Genomic DNA, 21,693 nt, shown 5'->3' with positions numbered 1-21,693 from the left:
CACTAGCAAACCAGCCTTCCACCCATTGACTCCATCTATACTTCCCACTGCTTCAGGAAAGCAACCAACATAATCAAAAGCACTGCCATCCTCCTTCATCAAGCAGAAGATGCAAAAGTTTGAATACATACACAAGTAGATTCAAGAACAGCTTTTCCTGTTGTTATCAGACTTTTGAATGGACCTCTCAATGTTGATTCTGATCTCTCTGTGGCCGTAACATTGTAACCTGCACTCTGTTCTGCTATCCTGATGCACTTTGTAATGGTAGGATCTGCCTATGTGGCACATAAAGCAACACTCGGTACACGTGACAACAATAAATCATTCAAATCAATCAATCAAACTACGAAAAAGTAGATTGTCTATTGCATGTTGGAAATTAGGACAAACACATTTTATCACACACATTAGTTCCACATTAAGGAGCTAGTACAGATTCATCTGCTCTCCCTGAAAGCTGGCTTAGAACTCATTGATTCCACAGACTCAGTGTGACACCAGTAGAATAAGTGGAGCCAATGTAAGATGAACATTAACCCCTTTAGAACCATTATCTTCTGCAATACAAGAGACCATAGATACAATGTCATCACTGCAAGGACATCTCTCAAGCACACTCTCTATGCTACAGGCTAATTCTCTCACAGGGGAATTTCCCTTTGAATCTTTCCCACTTTTACCCATCACTGTTCATTAACAAACAATGTCATCCACTCTAAATTGTTGAATAAGCTGATAAATTCATGTAAGGGAAGCTTAGAGAAGGAGATAATGCTGACAGACAGAATCGTGTCCATCAAGGATATAATCAGAATGTTTGTATAACTGGGGATAAAGTAAACATAAAATTGATCCCACTGAGATTAATAATTGTATTAGATCAATAGGCATATTCATAAAATACTGAGATGAAAAGATAAAGTCAACATTCAATATAAAAACCAGTCAGTTGTAGATATAAAATATGCCAGATAGAATCTGAAGGAAGAAGCTGGATTAATACTTAGAACAGGGACCCTCTTCAATACCTTCTGAAAATAAATGACTAGATTGGGAATCCCTGTTGACATTCAATGGTATCAGGAGACATGACTGACTGACAATTATGTGGATGGAACAGAACTTCACAGTTGTGACAGTCAATTGTTGTTGTTTCAGCAGTAATCCCATAGTGAACTAAAGCAGGATGAGGTTGCTTTCCATACTATAGAAGGAAGAAAGATGGGTCATTTGAAACAGATCAAATGGTATCTGATTGGATCAAAGTCAGCAGAGAAATTTAGCACCAAACTAAGATCAAAGTCAAGTTCCTCTTACTCTGTTGTAATTCTGTTCCTCTTTTTAAAGAGTGAACTCGATGCTATTTTATGCTTTTGAGTTTGGTTTCTCATGGGGCAAACACCTAAAAGATCTTATACACTCACATGAAGTCTCTACCTCTCTTTCTATCCTCAAGTCTCTCCTTAAAACCTCTCTTTCCGACTAAGCCTTTGATCATCTGCCATAATACCTCCTGATGTGGCTCAGAGTCAAATTTCATTTGACTTTGAAGCTATGAGGCACCTTGGGATATTTTTCAGCATCAACAGCACTATATAAATTCAAATTGCTGTTATACACTACAATGTTTACTTGTTCAGAGTACTGGATTGCCAAGTAGAGTATATTATACTTCACAATACTGTCAAAAGATGTATTTTATTAAAGCTTCTCATCTTGTATGCCTCAGAACATTTCACAAGAATACTATTCATGGGGAAAACCAGCAGATACACAGTTCGTGTGGAAGTTGCTGGTTGGTTGGCAAGTGAAGTCTGATTGGTCAAGGCAATACCATGGAGAATACACTTATGAATGCTGATGGACATTAAACAGGATTTGAATCTGCTGCTGCACTGTGTAAGAATTTCCTTATCTGTCTTAATGGGCTCCATCCTGCAGTAAAATATACTTTTGAAATGGAACTGACAAATATTATTTTCAAACTCATATCTGCCTTCACTGGCCAATACAAATATTGGGATTCCTACAGGTGTGATAAGATTGGCCTTATCAGCAATCTCATAAATAGGACCAAAGCCATTTGTTCAAACCTAATGCTGAAATAGGGCACAATAAAACTATCTCATGTGATACTGACTACCTCAATAGAACAGTTTTCACTGTACGTCACACAAGCCCAAAGGAGGCTCTTGGGTGGTTGCTGTTGGTCATGAAAATTTCAGAGTCTACCTCACATTAGCATTAAAAGTGAACTATCTCAAAAGTTTCAGCTGAGATGAAGCATGCTGCCAATGTGCTGCAGCGACAGGAGTGGTTTTTGCATTAACAGTATGCTGCCATCAGTCACACAAATGAGTAATGTGGTACATGAAACTCAGTGCCAGTGTGATGCCAGGTATGCAAGCTTACATTACATTCCAAAGACCAGCAGATTGTATAAAAAAAAGCATGTCCCTTTGGCTGTTTGCTATAAGCAACCGTAGTGCTTGCAATGCTCACAACAATGTGTCTAACATTAGATGTGATTCTACAGTTGATCAACATTTGCTGGTTAGTCTTAAATGTATAAGGAATTATTCTGGAAAATGTCACGATTGTCAGTTGACTGAAAGTGTGGTACACTTTCATGTTCTTGAAGCTACATGCATTAATATACAAGGCCTTGTCCTTTGCTGGTAGAAAGCAGCATAGATAGAAACATTGAAGATAGGAACATGTGTAGGCATTCAACACCTCAAGCCTGCTCCACCATTCCATATGATCATGGGTGACCATCAAGCTCAATACCACAATCCCATTCTTCCCCATATCCCTTGAGCTCTTTGACCATTAGAGTTATATCTACCTCAGTTTCTGTGCAATTAAGTTCCATAGGCTCACCACTCTCTTGGTTATGACATTTCTCCTCATCTCAGTCCTAAAAGATTTATGTCTTAATTCTAAATTATGACCACTGGCTCTAGTCAACTCCCACTATCAGGGATATCCTACCTGCATCTAACCTCTCTAATCCTGTTAGAATTTTATAGATTTCTTTTAGATTTCCCCCTTATTCTTCTGAGCTCCAGTGAATACAATTCTAATCGAATCAATCTCTCCTCATACATCAGTCTTGCCATCCCAGGAATCAATCTGGTAAACTTTCACTACACTCCATCTATAGCAAGAACAACCATCCTCTGATAAGGAGACCAACACTACACACAATATTACAGCTGTTTCCTCGCCAATGCCCTGCATAACTGCAGCAAGACATTCTTACTTCTGTATTCAAATCCATTTGCTATGAAGGCCAACATGCAGTCTGCCTTCTTTACTGCCTGCTGCACCTGAACATTTACTTTCAGCAACTATTGCATGAGGACACACAATGTCATTGAGCATTCTCTTGGTTTACATCCATTCAAATAATAATCTGCCATTCAATTTTTTTTTGCTACCAAAGTGGATAATCTCACGTTTATCAACATGCATTTGCCCACTCATTTTGGCTGTCTGAATTATACTGCAATTTCTCTGCATCCTCTTTACAGCTCACTCTTCCACTCAGCTTTGTGTCATCTGTAAAGTTTTGAGATATTACATTTAGTGCCCTCATCCAAATCATTAACATATATTGTGAATAGCTTAGGTCCTGGTACTAATACCACCAGTAACCTACTAGTCACTGCCTGCCATTCAGAAAAAGACGCATTTATTCCTGCTTTCTGTTTCATGTCCACAACCACTTTTCTGTCCATCTTGGTCCACTACCCACAATCCCACATGCTTCAATTGTACACATTAATCTCTTAGGTGGGACTTTGTTAAAAACCTTCTGAAAATCCAAATAAACCACATCCCCTGACTCCCCCAATCCACTCTACTAGTAATATCCTCAAAGAATTCTAATAGATTTGACAAGCATAATTTACTTTTTGTAAATCCTTGCTGATTGTGTCTGGATCTACCATTGTTTTCCAAGTACCCTACTATGCGATTCTTGATAATGTAGCATCTTCCTCACTTCTGACACCAGACTCACTTGTCTATTCCCTGTTTTATCTCTACCTCCCTTTTTAGTTAATGAGGTTACCTTAGCTACCCTCCATGTACACATATGGGACAGAGATGCAAGAACAGCCAGAGAGAGACAGGGACGGAGACAGAGAGACTGAGGGATTGAGACAACCTGAAAGAGAGAGATAGAGAGAGAGAGAGAGAAGGGCACAGAAATAGCCAGGTATTGAGAGAGTGAGAGAGACTGGAATAGAGAGAGACCTGGAAAGAGAGAGGCAGGGGCAGAGAGAGGGAAAGAGAGAGAGAGAGAGAGATAGAAAGTGATCAAGAGAGAGAATGAGACATCGGAAGAAAGGGCACAGAGAGAATCAGAAATTGAGAGAGATCAAGAGATAGGGACAGGGAGTAAGACAGAGAGACAAGGATCAAGACAGAGTCAAAGTGTCATAGAGCCATAGAGATGTGTAGCATGGAAACAGACACTTCAGTCCAACTGGACCAGATATCCTAAATTAATCTAGTCCCATTGCCAGCATTTGGCCCATATCTCTCCAAACCCTTCTTATTCATGCACCCATCCACATATCTTTTAAATATTGTAATTGTACCAGCCTCCACCACTTCCTCTGGTAGCTCATTCCATACAAGCCCCCACCCACTTTGTGAAAACGTTGTCTTTAGATTCCGTCCCTCTCACCTGAAACTTATGCCGGCAAGTTTTGGATTCCCCCACTGCCAGGAAAAGACATTGATTGTTCATCTTATCCATGCCCCACATCATTTATAAACCTTTATGAGGTCACCCCTCAGCCTCCAATGCTCCACGGAAAACAGCCCCAGCCTATTCAGCCTCTCTGTATAGCTCAAACCCTCCAACCCTGGCAACATCCTTATAAATCTTTTCTGAACCATCACAACATCCTTCCGATAGCAAAGAGATGAGAATTGCACGCAATATTCCAAAAGTGGCCTAACCAATGTCCTGCACAACTGCAACATGACCTCTCAACTCCTACGCTTAAAGCGCTGACCAATAAAGGCAAGCATACCAAATGCCTTCTTCACTATCCTATCTACCTGTGACGACTTTCAAAGAACTATGACCCTTGTCTCTTTGTTCAGCATTGCTCCCCAGGACCTTTCCATTAAGTGTATAAGTCCTGCCTTGATTTGCCTTTCAGAAATGCAGCACCTCACATTTATCTAAATTAAATTCCATTTGCCACCTCTTGGCCCATTGGCCCATCTGATAAAGGTCCTGTTGTACTTTGAGGCAACCTTCTTTGCTGTCCACCACACCTCGAATTTTGGTGTCATCTGCAAACTTGATAACCATATTTCCTATATTCACATCCCAATCATTTATATAACTGCCTTGTGCTACACCACTGGTCACAGATCTCCAGTCTGAAAAGCGACCCTCCACCATCACCCTCTGTCTTCTACCTTTGAGCCAGTTCTGTATCCAAATGTCTAATCCTCCTTGTATTCATGTGATCTAACCATGCTAATCAGTTCACCGTGAGGAACCCGGGCTTACTGAAGTCCATCTCTCTATCCTCATTAATCCTCTTCGCTATTTCTTCAAAAATCTCCAAATAAATGTAAATCCTGTCCCTCAGGATTTCCTCCAACAACTTGCCCACCACTGATGTCAGGTTCACTGGTCTATAGTTCCCTGACTTGTCCTTACCACCTTTCTTAAATAGTTGCACCATGTCAGCCAACCTCCAGTCTTCTGGCACCTCACCTGTAGCTATTGATACAAATATCTCAGCAAGGGGCCCAGCAATCACTTCCCTAGCCTCCCACAGAGTTCCAGGATACAACTAATCAGGTCCTGGGGATTTATCCATCTTTATGCATTTTAAGATGTTCAGCACCTCCTCCTCCGTAATATGGACAGTTTGCAAGATGTTGCTATATTTTCCTCCACATTCTATATCTTCCATGTCCTTCTCCAAAGTAAATACTCATTTAGTATCTCCCTCATTTCCTGTGGTTCCATGTAGGCAGCCTTGCTGACCTCTGAGGGGCCCTATTCTCTCCCTAGTTACCCTTTTGTCCTTAATATATTTATAAAATCCATTTGGATTTGCCTTAACCCTATTTGCCAAAGCTATTTCATGTCTCACTTTAGCTCTCCTGATTTTCCTCTTAAGTATACTCCTACTGCCTTTATACTCTTCTAAGCATTCACTTGATCTCTGCAGTCTATACCTGACCTCTGCTTCCTTCTTGTTCTTTACCAAATGCTCAATTTCTCTAGTCATCCAGCAATCCCTACACCTACCCGCCATGCCCTTCACCCTAACAAGTGTCTCTGGACTCCCGGTAGCTTGTTTTTGAAGGCTGCCGGTTTTCCAGCTGTCGCTTTGCCTGTGAACATCCACCCAATTGACTTTTGAAAGTTCTTGTCTACAAGAGAAAGGGAGTGAGAGAGACAGGGATAGAGACAGAGAGAGAAAAAAAATGTTCACAGAGAGAAGGAGAATCAGGAGAGAGGTAGGAATTGAGAGTGAGAGACACAAGAGAGGCAGGGACAAGGAGAAAGACTCAGAAACACACAGAGAGAGACAAGGACAGAGAGAGAAAGAGATAGGGACAGAGAAAGGGACAGGGACAGAGAGAGGCAGGACACAGTGAGAGAGAGATAGGGAAAGACAAAGGGGAAGTGGTGGAATTTTTCTTTTCTCTCTGGAGTTTTAAGACAAGAAGACAAGGAAATTTAAATGTACATTTGGGAAAGATCCAGTTTCCTTAAGACTAACTAAAATTTTACAATTAAATTCTTAAAACCTTTCAGATGGGTCGGTTTCCCAGACAGGAAGATTAGGATCCTGTTTGTATTCAATGGCACATCATGAATACTCACTAACATGACAGCCTGTCGGAATTAAAGTTTCACAGATACAATCTTGTTAGCCAAAATGGAAAATGTGTACATCCACAAATCTGACGATATGTAGTAAATATATGCATTCATGTATGAGCACACACCTGGTGAGGTACAATGCTCCCCCCAAGCTCTGGTGAGTGCAAATTTCTCCCTTTACTTAGCTCCTCTATTACCAAGATGTTCCTTTATGCAAACTCTTATAATATTAAGGGTGATGCCTTTCCATGATGATCAGCGTATGAGACGTCTTGGGCATATGCAGACTGATTTGTTGTGCTAAACATTTACAGAGTAAAGGGTGAAGCTGCCCAAGTGAAGCAGCCACTTAAGCTGATGATTCGGAGATGCCGGTGTTGGACTGGGGTGGACACAGTTAAAAATCACACAACACCAGGTTATAGTCCAACAGGTTTATTTGGAAGCACTAGCTTTTGGAGCGCCACTCCTTCATCAGGTGATTGTGGAGAATAAGATTGTAAGACACAGAATTTATACCAAATGTTTATAGTGTGATGTAACTGAAATTGTATATTGAAAAAGACCCGGACAAACAATCCAGATCTGAAAGCTAGCGCTTCCAAATAAACCTGTTGGACTATAACCTGGTGTTGTGTGATTTTTAACTTAAGTTGATGCCGGTGAACCTGACCAGGCCAGCCAAGCAGGACTGAAACCAAAAGAGGGCTCAACTTAAATGGCCACCTTTTGAGGTTGTGCCTTTCCACTGTGTAAGCCTTTGGGGTGAAAAGCTATCGGATGTATATATTATCCTCTTTGTGATGACAGGTCTGTGAACTGATTCATCATGTTGAGTGCTGCAGCTCCTTTGTTTGTTTAAAAGTGAACTTTGTGTGAGAGGCCTTGCTACTGTGGTGCCACTAGTGCTATATTGCTGGCTGCAATGGAGTGACCGGCATTGATTACATGAGGCACCTGATGAAGATGCATGAAAGCAAGGGCATGGTCAAAATATTAAATTAATATTTAGTACAGGTCATTCTGCTATAATGTGCACTTAGTTAATGCAAATTTGCTGTAATGTAATTAGTGAGTTGGGGACACTGTTTCTAAAACGTGAACTTTTAAAGCGTATGCTGGCTGTAACATGATTACATCGCCAACACTTTAAGTGCTGTTTTTCTATAATATGGGGCTGCACAAGAACAGAACCATCGTGTTATAGAAAAACTACTTGTATCTGTCGTTACCAAGGAAGCAGATACTATCCAGACCGTGGTGACAAGGGAGGAAACTCAGTCTCTAGAGGAGTTCAAAATTGAGAAGGAAGAGGTACTGAATAAGCTTAAGGTCAGTACTTAAGGTTGATAAGGCGCCAGGATAGGGTAAGATGCATGCAAGGTTAACAAAGGAAGTGAGCGTGGAAATCACAGAGGCACGAGTAATAATTTTTCAATCTTCCCTGGATTCAGCGATGGTACTGGACGACTGGAAAATTCTTAAAATTAGATTGAACATTGACAGAGAGGGACAGAGACAGAGAGTGGTGGGTATAGAGAGGGACAATATTGGAGAGAAACAGAGCAACAAAGACAGACAGGAGGAGAGAGGAACAGGGACAGAGAAAGACATAAATAGAAAGAGTGACCGGAATAGAAAGAGGCAAGGATAGAGAGGGAGAGGGATAAAGAGAGAGAAAGACAATGCAGAAGCAGAGACAGACAGACAGGGATTGAGAGGATAAAGGATCAGGAGGGATGGGGAAGAGATTACATAAAAATGAGTGAAGACAGGAGCAATGCAAAATAGTGGGTTGGGTGCCTGTATATCCACTGATGCAAGAACTATATTTCCGATAAGACATGAAAGCAAGGCCCCACTTGCCATCTTAGGTGAAATCAACTGCTTCATCTCCTAAATTACAAGACTGAAAAGCACAGTAGGTCAGGCAGCATCCGAGGAACATTGACATTTTGAGCAAAAGCCCTTCATTAGGAATGAGGCTGGGAGCCACGGGGGTGGAGAGATAAATGGGAAAGGAGTAGGGCTGGGGGGGAAGGTAGCTGAGAGTGCACATAGGTGGGGGCAAAGATGATAGGTCAGAGGGGAGGGTGGTGCAGATAGGTGGGAAGGAAGATGGACAGATGGGACGGTTCATGAAGACGGTGCTGAGCTGGAAGGTTGGAACTGGGGTCAGGTAAGGCGAAATGAGGAAACCGTGGCATCAATGTGGATTTCACCAGTTTTCCCATTTCTTCAGAGGATCAGTGCAGACTTGATGGGCTGAATAGCACTACATCCATTACAGGAATTCCAGGAATTTGACACAGTGACAGTGAAGAAAAGGCAATATATTTCCAAATCAGGATGGTGAGTGACTTGGAAGGGATCTTGAAAGTGATGAGTGTTCCCATATACCTTCTGCCCTTGTCCTTGTAGATGGAAGCAGTCATGGGTTTGGAAGGTGCTGTCTGAGGATCAGTGGTGAATTTCTGCAGTGCATCTTATAGATAGTACCCACTGCTGCTACTGAGTGTGGGTGGTGGGGGGAGTGGATGCTTGTAGTTCCAGTCAAGTGGGTTGTTTTGTTCTGAATGGTGTCAAGTTTCATGAGTGTTGTTGGGGCTGCAACAAGTGGAGAATATTCCATCACACTCCTGACTTGTGCCTTGTAGATGGTGGGCAGACTTTGGAGAGTCGGGAGAAATGTTACTCGCTGCAGTATTCCTAGCCTCTGACCTGCTCTTGTAGCCACTGTGTTTATATTGGTGAGACCTGTTGAGGGTTCTGGTCAATGACAACCCCCAAGATGTTGACAATTAAGGATTCAGTGATGGTAACACTATTGAATTCAACGGTCCATTGAATTAGACCAGACATATAAATATGGCTCGAAGAGCAGGTCAAAGGCTAGGAATACTGTACAAGAAATTCACCTCCTGACTCCAAAAGCTTGTTCACTAACCACAAGGCACAACTGTGTTGGAATACTCCCCACTTGCCTGGATGAGTTCAGGTCCAACAAAACTCAAGAAGCTTGTCACCATCCAGGACAAAGCAACCAACTTCATTGGCACCACACTCATAAGCATTCAGTCACTCCATCACTGATGCTCAGTAAGACCTGTGTGTACAGAGGGACCTCGATTATCTGAATGACACGGGCAGGGAGTATTTTGTCAGATAATCAAATGTTCAGACAATTGAGTGCCAGATAACATGACAAGATTCAGAAATTTAACAAGTTGCCTTAGAGAGAACCTCTTAAAGCTATGACCACCATCATCTGGAAGGAGAAGGACAGCAGAAACCATACCTGCAATTTCCCCTCCAAGCTAACCATCATCCTGACTTGGAAATATATCATTGATCCTTCAGTGTCCTTGGGAAAGAAATCCTGGAATCCCTTCCCTAACAACCTTGTAGGCCGACCTAGAGAATGAAGAGTCATTGAGCCATAGAGTCATAGAATCATACAGCACAGAATGAGGTCTTTCAGCCTGTCATATCTATGCTGACTAACAAACAACAAACTACATTTACCTGCACTTGGTCTATAGCCTTATACACCCTGGTATTTTAAGCGCTCATTCAGATGCTTCTTCAACAATGTGACATACATGCCTCCCCCCTTTCTTAGGCAGCATGTTCCATATTTCAACCACCCTCTGGTAAAAAACATCTTCCTCAGATCTCTGCTAAACCATTTACTCACATTAGCTTATACCCTCTGGTCTTGGGCATATCAGCAATGGGAAGAGGATTTTCACAATATATCCTGTCTGTGCCTCTCATAATTTTGTATACCTCAATCCAAGGAAAACAAAGCCACCCTATCTAGTCTCTCCTCATAATTGAGCCTATTCATCCCAGGCTACATCCTGGTGAATCTCCTCTGCACCATTTGCAGTGAAATCACATCCTTCCAATAGTGTGGTGAGTAGAACTGCACATGGTATTCCATTTGCAGCTTAACCAATATTTTATAAAGTTGCACCAAGACTTCATTGCTCCTGAGTTCTCTGCCCTGGCTAATGAAGACAAATATCACACATGCCTTCTTCCCCACCCTGTCTATCTGTATTGACACCTTTAGGGATCTATAGATATATACACCGAGGTCTCTTTGTTCCTTTGTACAACCCAGGGACCTATCATCCATTGCGTATATTCTTCCCTTATTTGACTTCCCAAAATGTATCATCTACACTTATCAAGTTAAAATTCCATCTGCCATTACTCTGCCCAATTTATTAGCTGATAAATCTCAGACTGTAACCTGAGATCTTGGTTATCAACACATCACCAATTTTTATGTTATCTGCAAATTTACTAATTATACCTTTTACATTCACATTCACATTCAAGTCATTAATGTACATCAGAAACAGGAAAATGTCCTAGCACTGATCCCTATGCTACATTGCTGATCATACTGGTTCCAATCATAAAACAACCCTCCATCATCACTCTTTGTCTCCTGTTTACAAGCCAATTTTGCCTTGCCTTTGCCTTTTGAACCAGCCTTTCATATGGGACCTCACCAAAGCCTAACTGAAATCCATGTAAGCCACATCAACTTTACAATCTTCATCAATATATCCAGTCACCTTTTAAAACAAAATTAATTAAATTAGTCAGACAGGATCTTCCACTAACTACTCCATGCTAACTATCCCTGATCAATCCCTGCCTCTCCAAGTATTAGTTAATCCTGACTGTCAGAATATTTTCCATTAATTTCCCTCTCACTGACATCAGACTAACTGGTCTGTAATCATCTGGTCTATTCCTGCTACTTGGTTTGAACAACAACACCACATTAGCTATCCTCCAGTTATGTGGCATTTCACCCTTGGCCAGTGAGGTATCAAATATATCCATCAGGCTCCAGTAGTCTCCTCCCTTGCCTCCCTTAGCAGTCTGGGATACATCTCATCGGGCTCTGGGGATATATGCCCACGTATGCCTGCTAAGACATCTAATATCAACTCCTTATTAATCTTAACGTATTCTAGAACCTTACCATCCCAACTGAAATTCCTGACTATAACACCTTTCTTCCTTGTGAATACAGGTGAAAAATATTCATTTAAGACTTTATCCATGTCCACTGGTCTCACACACATTACCCATTTGGACTCTAATAGGCCATACTCTTAATCCTCTTGATCCTCTTACTCTTACTATGCATTAACTGTCTTAGGGTTTTCCTTAATCCTACTTGCCGAAGACATTTTGCACCCCCTTTTTGCCTTACTAATTTCCTTTTTATGCAACTTTGTATAGTTTATAGTTCTGAAAGGCCTCCACTGTTTTTAATACACTCAACCTAAATTATTCTTCTTTCTTTTTCTTTTCAAACTCTCAATATCCCGTGATGTTCATGATTCCCTGCAAAATAACTCCACGGAGGCTGACATCCCACCATCAGGTCACCCAATATTTACACGTAGAGAGCCCTTGATGTTGATCTAGCTCCCTCAGAACCAGCTCTCAGTGTGAACAGGATATTTGACAATCCCGTTCTTATCTAGGAGAAAGTGAGGACTGCAGATGCTGGAGATCAGAGCTGAAAAATGTGTTGTTGGAAAAGCGCAGCAGGTCAGGCAGCATCCAAGGTGCAGGAGAATCGACATTTCAGGCATAAGCCCGAAACGTCGATTTTCCTGCTCCTTGGATGCTGCCTGACCTGCTGCGCTTTTCCAGCAACACATTTTTCAATCCTGTTCTTATCTGTCAGCCAGGGCTCCCTGACTGGATTGTTAAGCTCATATTTTATGAGGTACACCTGGCTGAACTTGTTACAATCACTGCATCCTCTCCTTTGAGTAAGAGGACATAGACTGGTTCCTTTTATTTTGTAGCTCCTCCTGTGGTGCTTTGGCACCAGGTCAGGTACCTCCAACTCTGCCTCTGATACGGGTGATATGTAACACATAATAGCTTGCCTCTTATGCCTGGAACATCTCAGAAGAAATTCATTCTCTACTTCAGGCAGCAAAGATGTTGAGGTGACAAATCTATCATGTCCATCTCAGATTCCCAAGTATCTTCAATGCTTGATGGAACGGGTTCTGGAATGTGGGAAAGGCTGTCGATGAGCCGGATACATTTCCCTCTGCACTGTTTCTGAGTTTGCAGCTGTCATATGGTTCATGTACTTGTTCAGGACCGTTGCACCTACCTGAACTTTAAATGTCACTGGACCTGACCTTCCATTGACCATGCCTCTTACTGATGCAGGGATATTTCTGTGGTTCAAATTTTGCCCTCTGAAGTAAATTGCTCTCTCACTTAGTAGTCTTGTGGCTGGCTTTGGCATTCATGATGCTGTTTCATCCTCCACTCCCCCAACTCCAGGAAGGTCAGATTTAACCTGAATCTTCTCTCCATTAGCAACTCTGCTGATGCTATCCCTATAGTTGCACGAGGGATTGTCCTATTATCATATCGGAATTGAGACAGCTTGGTATCGAGTGAAGCTGTAGGCTGTTTCTTTAAGTCTGCCTTCAAAGTTTGGACAGCTCTTTCTGTCAGACCATTGGAAGATAGATGGTAAGGAGCTGTCCTTTTATGTTGAATGCTATTCGATTTTAGGAAATACTCAAATTCCCTGCTGATAAACAGGGATCCTCTTGCAAGGATGCCTTCCTTGAAGAAGCTCTCGTCCTCCCTCTTCAAGGATTTCAGTGAGTCCCTCTCTCACTGCACACCCAGGTCATCTCTTCTGCCCAGAAGCTCTTCAGCCACGTTCTCAAACAGACTCGCTACCACAACCACATCTCCTTCCTCAGCACCTGCCTACGGAACTGACTGACCCCGCACGGACTCCGGACTACGTTCAGACCAACAAAATTTGGACCCAACCAGGACAACCAGTACCTACAACAAATCCGAAGCCTCCAGCAACAAACCTCCCTCCGGATCCTTCGCTCCACACTTGCAGCCTTGCGCCGCTACTGACATTCCCTGCAATTTGAACTCAGATTTCTCCAGTTTCCTCATTTCCCCTCCCCCCACCTTATCTCAGTCCCAACCCTCGAACTCAGCACTAACCTGCAATCTTCTTCCTGACCTCTCCGTCCCCACCCCCACTCCAGCCTACTACCCTCACCTTGACTTCCTTCCACCTATTGCATTTCCAACGCCCCTCCCCAAAGTCCCTCCTCCCTACCTTTTATCTTAGCCTGCTGAACACACTTTCCTCATTCCTGAAGAAGGGCTCATGCCCGAAATGTCGATTCTCCTGTTCCCTGGATGCTGGCTGACCTGCTGCGCTTTTCCAGCAACACATTTTCAGCTCTGATCTCCACCATCTGCAGTCCTCACTTTCTCCTTGCTGATAAACAATGTCTGTTATCCACAACCAACATTTCCAGGAGCTTGTATATTACAAAGATGTTCGTAGTTTTTCTATCGCCATCCCCGTGTTTGACCAATGAACTCTATGCACTTCCAACCAATTTGATTGGGCGTCCACAATGACTAAGAACATTGAGCCAATGAAATTACCTGCATAGTCAACATGTGATCGAGTTCAGGGTTTATCCAGCCATTCCCATGAATGTAGGGGAGCTGCTGGTGGTAGTTTTTGTCCTTGTTGGTACTCTGGGCATTGCCCCACCAATGCGGCAATGTCTGCATCAATCCTGGCCACCATAACTTCTCACCAATATCTTTATTTTGGAAAGCCCCAGATTACTTTGGTGGAGTTTAGCCACTAACTGGCAGTGACCTTTGTTCCAGACTATCATTGTTGCCCCCCCATAATAAATATACTATCCTCTACTGTGATTTGGAGTCTATGGGTCCAGAAAGATTTCAATTCTTGTTTTGATGGTCCTTTGGCTTCCCCATGACCAGCAAGTATTTCAGTTTTGCCAGGACCAGATCTTTTTGCGTCCAAAGTCTGATATTGTCAGCTGTAACTGGAAGTGTGTCAAGAAAATTTAAACCATTATGAACTCTTCCAGTGGTGGCACCACCAGTGGTGTATCTGCCAGTGGGAGGCAGCTCAATGCATCCGCATTTGCGACTTGGCCTCCTGGACAGTGTTCTGACTTGTAATTGTATGCACTTAGTATTAGACCTCACTGCCTTGAATTTGGCCTGAAGCTATAAGCGGCCCTGCCTTATTCTCTTTAAGTAAACCTAGCAGGGTTTTGCGGTCGATTTATTATTACAAATTTATGTCTGTAAATTTATTGGCGGAACTTCCTGACTCTTAATATGACCACCACCTTCTCTATCTGGACATCATTACGCTCTGCATTAGCCAAAGTCCTGGATGCATACGCTATTGAACGTCCCTCTCCATTGATCCACCTATGAGCTAATACTCTCCCGATGCCAAATGGGGAGGCAGCACATGTCAATACCAGATCTTGCTTGGGATCGTAGTGTACCAGCACCTTAGAGGATGATACCTGTTTCTTCACTTCCTTGACTTGGCTCCACGATCATTTTCAAGGGTGACCCCTTTTTTAGACTTGATGCAAAGGTGCCAGGATATAAGAATTTTCCATAATAATGCACCAGTCAAAGGAAAGACATAAGCTCTGGTACAGTCTTGGGAGCTGGGGTACCTTTGATTGCCCTCACTTTATCTTGCAATGAGTGTAACCTGGTCTTGTTGAGTCTGTAGCTGAAGTAGATCACTTGGGGTGCTTGGAAAACACATTTTTCCCATGTAATGTGTACACTTGTCTGCGAGAAATGTCTAAGGACTATGTCCAAGTTCTGTAAGTGCTCCCCATTGGCTTTCCCTGTTATTAGCACTTCATTGAGATAAATGGCAACTTGGGGTAGACCTTGTAAAATGTTCTCCATTGTTTGCTGAAAAGTTGCAGAGGTTAATGATACCCCAAATGGCAGTCTCATATATTGCTAAAAAAATCCTTATTAATTGTAGCATAGTTCTGGGAATCCTCAACTAACTGCAATGGAAAGTAGACATGGCTCATGTCCAGCTTTGTGAAGGACAGTCTGCCTACTAGCCTTGCAAATAAATTGTCAATGCAAGGGATTGGGTATTTATCCAGCTGTGAAAAGTGGTTTATTGTTTGTTTAAAATCCCTGCAAAGGTAAGCCAACCGATCATTAAGACCAATGCTGCCCATTTCACAAACTGGACTGACTTGATGATCGCTTTGCTTTCCATGACTTCTGATTTCTGCCTGTCCTTTAGCCGTAAGGAAAACAGCAGTGGGGCAAGACTTGCAAAATCGTTGAATTGCTTCCTGGTCAACGTGCAAGGTGATCGTGGCTGCTTTGATAGTCCCTAGACCCTCCTGAAAATCTTTCAGGTATTTAATTAGGACTTCACTCAGGCTGCCCCTTTTCTAAGCAAAAAATGTTTAACCAATCAAGTTGAATCTTACTCAACTAATTTCGCCCCATCAAGCTTGGGCCCTAGTCTTTTACTATAATTAGTGGTAACTGCACTAGCTTCTTCTGATTAGATACAGAATCAAAGTTGTACCCTTAATCTGTAAAGGTTCCCTGGTATAGTTGTCAGTCTAGCTGAGATCTTGCACAACCTTCAGAGTTAGAGTCCAGATCGAATTTGGTCAAAGACTGGTTCTATGATCACTAAAACGACTATGCTGGTAACAACCTCCATTTGAATCAAGTGACAATTTAACCACACATTTATTTTGATTCCGATTTAGATGTTGCTGAGAATTTCGATGGTTCCAAACCAGATGTAATTGGACTATCCAGGGTGTGACTCTCCTAGATACTGGCCTATAAGTTCTCTTACTCAATTTAGGTCAAGTGAAACTCTTTTGCTGTCTCGAGTCTGCGTACTGGCAGCAACTAAAATGGTTTACCAGCCTTGATCCTGAAGAAAAGTTTAACCATTTGGCTGAGGCTTGATTCTGTTTGGGGTTTTGGTGTGGACTAACCTAGAGTCTCTTTGTTCAGGATATGTGCTAAGTAAGACTATTCACCTAGCTTCGCTCAAGTGGTGTTCCCCCATGTTCAGTTGGAGTGGCGAGGGTGGCCTTCCTGAAGAAGGGCTTATGCCCGAAACGTCGATTCTCCTGTTCCTTTGATGCTGCCTGACCTGCTGTGCTTTTAAGCTCTGATCTCCAGCATCTGCAGTCCTCACTTTCTCCTCCCTGGCGAGGGTGGCCACTTCCATTGGAATATGCTGCAATATATATAGAGTCATAGAGTCACAGAGATGTATAGGCATGGAAACAGATCTTTCGGTCCGAATCATCCATGCCAACCAGATATCCTAAATAAATCTAGTCCCATTTGCCAGCACTCGGCTGATATCCATCTAAACCCTTCCTATTCATATACCATCCAGATGCCTTTTAAATGTTATAATTTTACCAGCCTCCACCACTTCCTCTGGCAGCTCATTCCATACAAGCACCAACTTTTGCATGAAAAAATTGCCCCTTGAGTCCCTTTTAAATCTTTCCCCTCTTACCCCAAATCTATGCCCTCTAGTTCTGGACTCCCTCAATCCAGGGAAAATACCTTGTCTATTTACCTTATCCATACCTCTCATGATTTTATAAATCTCTAAAAGGTCACACCTCAGTCTCTGCGCTCCAGGAAAATCAGCTGTGTTGTAGGACCTTACTTCTTGCTTTACCCATGTCATTGGTGAAGACATGTATCATGACTGCTGGTTGTTCACCATTCCTTTTTAGAATGGCCTGCAGCTACTCTGAGACATCATTAACCCTGGCACCAGGAAGCCAGTGTACCATTTGAGAGTCTTGTTTTCTGCCAAAGAACCATCTGTCCATTCCCCTTACAATTGAGTTCCTTTTCACTAAAGCACTCCCTGCCCTTTTCCTCCCCTGCAATGCAGCAGAGCCAACAGTCATGCCACAAACTTGGCTGTTGCCACTTTCCACTGAGAGACCACTCCCCCTGATAAGTTTCTAACATGCTATATCTGTTTGAGAGGGGATATCAAACACAGGGGACTCCTGAACTGCCTGTCCATGCTTACTACTCTTCCTGGTGGTCATCCAAAACTCTAGACTCTAGTGGTTCAAGAAAGCAGCTTGCCAGCACCTTTATCGAGGGCAACTAGGGATAGGTCATAAATGCTGACCCAGCCAGCGACACCCACATCCTATGAGTGAATATAACAAAAGATTTTGATTAAATCTGGACTTCTGCATCCTATTGGTGGGGACAGGAAGTCCTTCATCTAGTTAAATGCAAATCACTCCAGAATATCAGTTATAACTCAATATTCCAGTCAGCGACAGTTATATTCTCATCATATTTTCACACAATAGAAACTTCATATGATTATGGTTTCGAGCAAGTAAAATAAAGGATTCACCCAAATGTGAACTGTAGATCGACCAATTTTTCAGAATGTGAGAAACCTGGTGTTCAGATGTTCAAAGGTTGGAGCGTGTATGAAATGAGCTGCCAGAGGAAGTGGTGGAGGCTGGTACAATTACAACATTTAAAAGGCATCTAGATGGGTATATGAATAGTATGGGTTTAGATAGATATGGGCCAAGTGCTAGTAAATGGGATAGGGGATGTTGCAGACTTCACCAGTGACCAGTAATACATCACACCTTCACTAGCTTTTTTTATTCGTTCATGGGGTGTGGGCATCACTGGAAAGTCTAGCATTTGTGGCCATCTCTAATTGCCTTTGATAACAGGTGATATATTCACCTAGTTCTATAATCAAAATGTATTCACTTTATTCAAATTATACCAGTTGCTGTGGTGGGTTTTGAACCCATGTTCTCAGCAGATCAGCCTTTGAATTACTAGTTGAGTAATGTTAACATTACACCACTCTCACCCCTAGCATATTTGGTTAACTTCATAGGCTCCTGCCTCACTATACCCCTGCAGCCTTCTCAGATCCTTGCATTCCTCCAAGTATTCTGGATTCTTCTGTTGCTCCACCATTCCATTCTGAATAAAATCAGGACAGCTCTATCCCAGTATCGGAATTCCCTTCCTAAATCTCTCCATCCCTCCCTTCTCCATTAAGGCATTTCTTAAAAATCCATTTCTTTGGATAAACATTTGGACACCTGTCCTAATATCTCCTTAAAATAAAACAAAGAACTGTGGATGCGAGAGATCTGAAATACACAAAAACAGAAATTTCTGGAGAAAATCAGCAGGATTAGCAGCATCTGTGAAGAGACAAAACAAAGTTAACATTTCAAATTCAGAGACACCTCTTCAAAGTTTCTGAATGTTCTGAAGGAGATGTACCATTAACTGTTTTACCTCCACAGATGCTGCTTGATATGTTGAGTTTCTCGAGCAATTTCTGTTTTTATGTGTTTGTAATAACTCTTCTTATAGCTCAGTGGCAAACTTGTCTGATAAGAACTGTATGAAGTTTTGTGAGTCATTTAGCTACATTACAATGCAAGTTATTTTTACATATCCAACATATTTCGACCATTTTTAATGAGGGTTGCCATCATTCAGGATGAGAGAGACATAAAATCCCCAAAAAAGTACAGTACTGGATGAGGCCATTCTGTCCTTTGTGCTTGTGTTGTAGTCACCCAGTCTAATGCCGATTTTCAGCCCTTGGTCCATGGTCTCTGGAATATGGCATTCCACATGCACCTTCAAAATGTTTTTTAAGAACCATGACAATTTCTGCTCCCACTATGAGATTGTTGTGTTTTCTGAGTTGAAGATTGGCAGAAATGATACACTAGAGGTCTCAGTCACCATGCCCAGTATTAACTAATTACACAGTGAAAAGTTAGCAGATACGCAGAATCAAACACACAATAACTAAACATTTGAATGTATTCAAAGTATGTGGGGAACAGTAGGAGAAAGTGAGGACTGCAGTGGCTGGAGATCAGAGTCAAAGAGCTTGTGCTCAAAACGTTGACTCTCTTACTCTTCAGATGCTGCCTGACTGGCTGTGTTTTTCCAGTACCATACTCTTCGATGATGTGTGAAACACTGTCTGTATAAGAACAGCAGAAATCTCATTCCAGCTAGCACTGAAGCTCAGCTGGTCTTTTTCCATTTGTGTAAAGCAACTAAGGGTCAAAGTTTAGAGGTTACATTGAAAAGGAGCATGAGGCTGGAGCTTAGAGACTGCAAAGCCTTGGAATGTGGCTTTGACTATTAACTGATATGGTGATGACTGATGAGGTAGCCCTAGCTTGGTCAAATGCTGACCTTGACATCAAGGCAGCATTTGACCGAGTATAGCAAAACTGAAGTCAATGGGAAGCAGGGAAATCTCTCTGCTGGTTAGAGTTATTCCGAGCACAAAGTAAGATAGTTGTAATTATTGGAGACCAATTATCTTTGTCCCTGAATAGCACTGAAGGAACATCTTAGGGTAATGTCCTGGGTCCAACTGTCTTCAGTTACGTCATCAATGTTTCCTCAGCATAAAATCAGAACTGGGGATGTTTGCTGATGATTACAGACTGTTCAGCACTATAAGGTCTCAACAACTGAAGCAGTCCATGTCCACATGTAAAAAGAACTGGAAAGCATTCAGGCTTGAGCTGATAAATGTCATGTAACTTTCATGGCCCAAAATACCAGGCAAGAACCATTGCCAACAAAACAGAATTTAATTATTGCCACTTAACATTCAAAATCATTACCACAGTATCAACATCTTGGTGGTTACCATGGACCAGAAACTAAACTGATCAGCCATATAAGTATAGTGATTGAAATCAGGGGCTAGCAATTCTGAAGTGAGTAACTTACTTTTTGACTCCCTAGTATCTCTTCATCAGCGCTAGCTGCAGAGGGTGAAACTCTGCAAGTTGAGGTAAGCGTGGGAAATTAAGTGTATAAATCTTAATTTCTTGCCTTCTTAAAAATCTAACAAACTGCAGATAAGTAAAGGGTAGAAGGTTGTTTTGTTTTCTACTTTCAGGCCTAAGGAAAGTTTAAAAAAAAAGTTTGAAAACAAGGTCTCCTAGTGCTGATGCAAATATGGGGGCAACTAATTACGCTGATTAAGCTAGTTAAGTAAAATGGTTAAATCTGGTTCTTAAAACAGATAGGAAATGACTTGTAATAGTGAGAGTGTAGTTCTGTAAAAGTTTTCACACCATGAATGTTTGGTTAGAAACCTGGATTGGTTATTCAAAGCTGAGAAAACCTAAGATCTTAGTTAGGGTGAGTCAAAGAGAAAAGCTTTTGCAGCTCTTAGGATCAGAACTGACAAGACTCAGTGAAGTTGAACTTACAGATTTGATTGGGAAAGGAAACTTCTCTTTTCTCAGTACATGTAAAGAGATAGATAGGATTTGGAGAGTAGATGGGATTTTGTTTTATTATGTGTTTTGATAATTTTCAATGTTATATATACTTTGATTTATTTGATCCAAATCCTTACCCTGTGTTCTAATATTTCAGTAAAAGATTGCCATGTTAAATGAAAAGAATTTAAAAAATATGAGCAATCAAACAAGATTTCAATCCAGGCTCTGACTTGTTTAATAGTAACATTGACTGTGATCATAACACATTCTATAATGTGTGTTTTCCTACCTTTTCCTACGTGTCTATAAAATTCCTCATGACTACCACAGTACTGCTCTGACCGATCCCCATTCTTTCTTCATTATACTCCACCCGTGTATTTACTCTAAAGGGGCATGTACACTATTCCACAAGTTATTCCTTGCCTTCATCATTTTTCATCTGCACTCAAATTGATTCAACACTTAGAGAAAGTTTACAAAATTCCGCTTAAAGTCAGAAGTCACATGACATCAGGTTACAGTCCAACAGGTTTATTTGAAATCACAAGCTTTTGGAGTGTTGCTCCTTTGTCAGGTGAAGGAGCACTTTACCCAATGAAGGAG

General features: G+C 41.8%; 1 pseudogene; it reads left to right on the top strand.

Annotated features, from left to right (window-relative positions):
- LOC148150581 (uncharacterized) overlaps positions 1 to 21,693 on the top strand; it is a 156,029-nt pseudogene that overhangs the window by 27,670 nt on the left and 106,666 nt on the right.

This window comes from Chiloscyllium plagiosum, unplaced genomic scaffold (genome assembly GCF_037043375.1).
Source record: "Chiloscyllium plagiosum isolate Xiang-an unplaced genomic scaffold, Cpla_swu_hap1 HiC_scaffold_3, whole genome shotgun sequence".
Taxonomy (NCBI): domain Eukaryota; kingdom Metazoa; phylum Chordata; class Chondrichthyes; order Orectolobiformes; family Hemiscylliidae; genus Chiloscyllium; species Chiloscyllium plagiosum.
The sequence above is the reverse complement of the archived record's forward strand: the minus strand, read 5'-3'. Positions and strand labels throughout refer to the sequence as shown.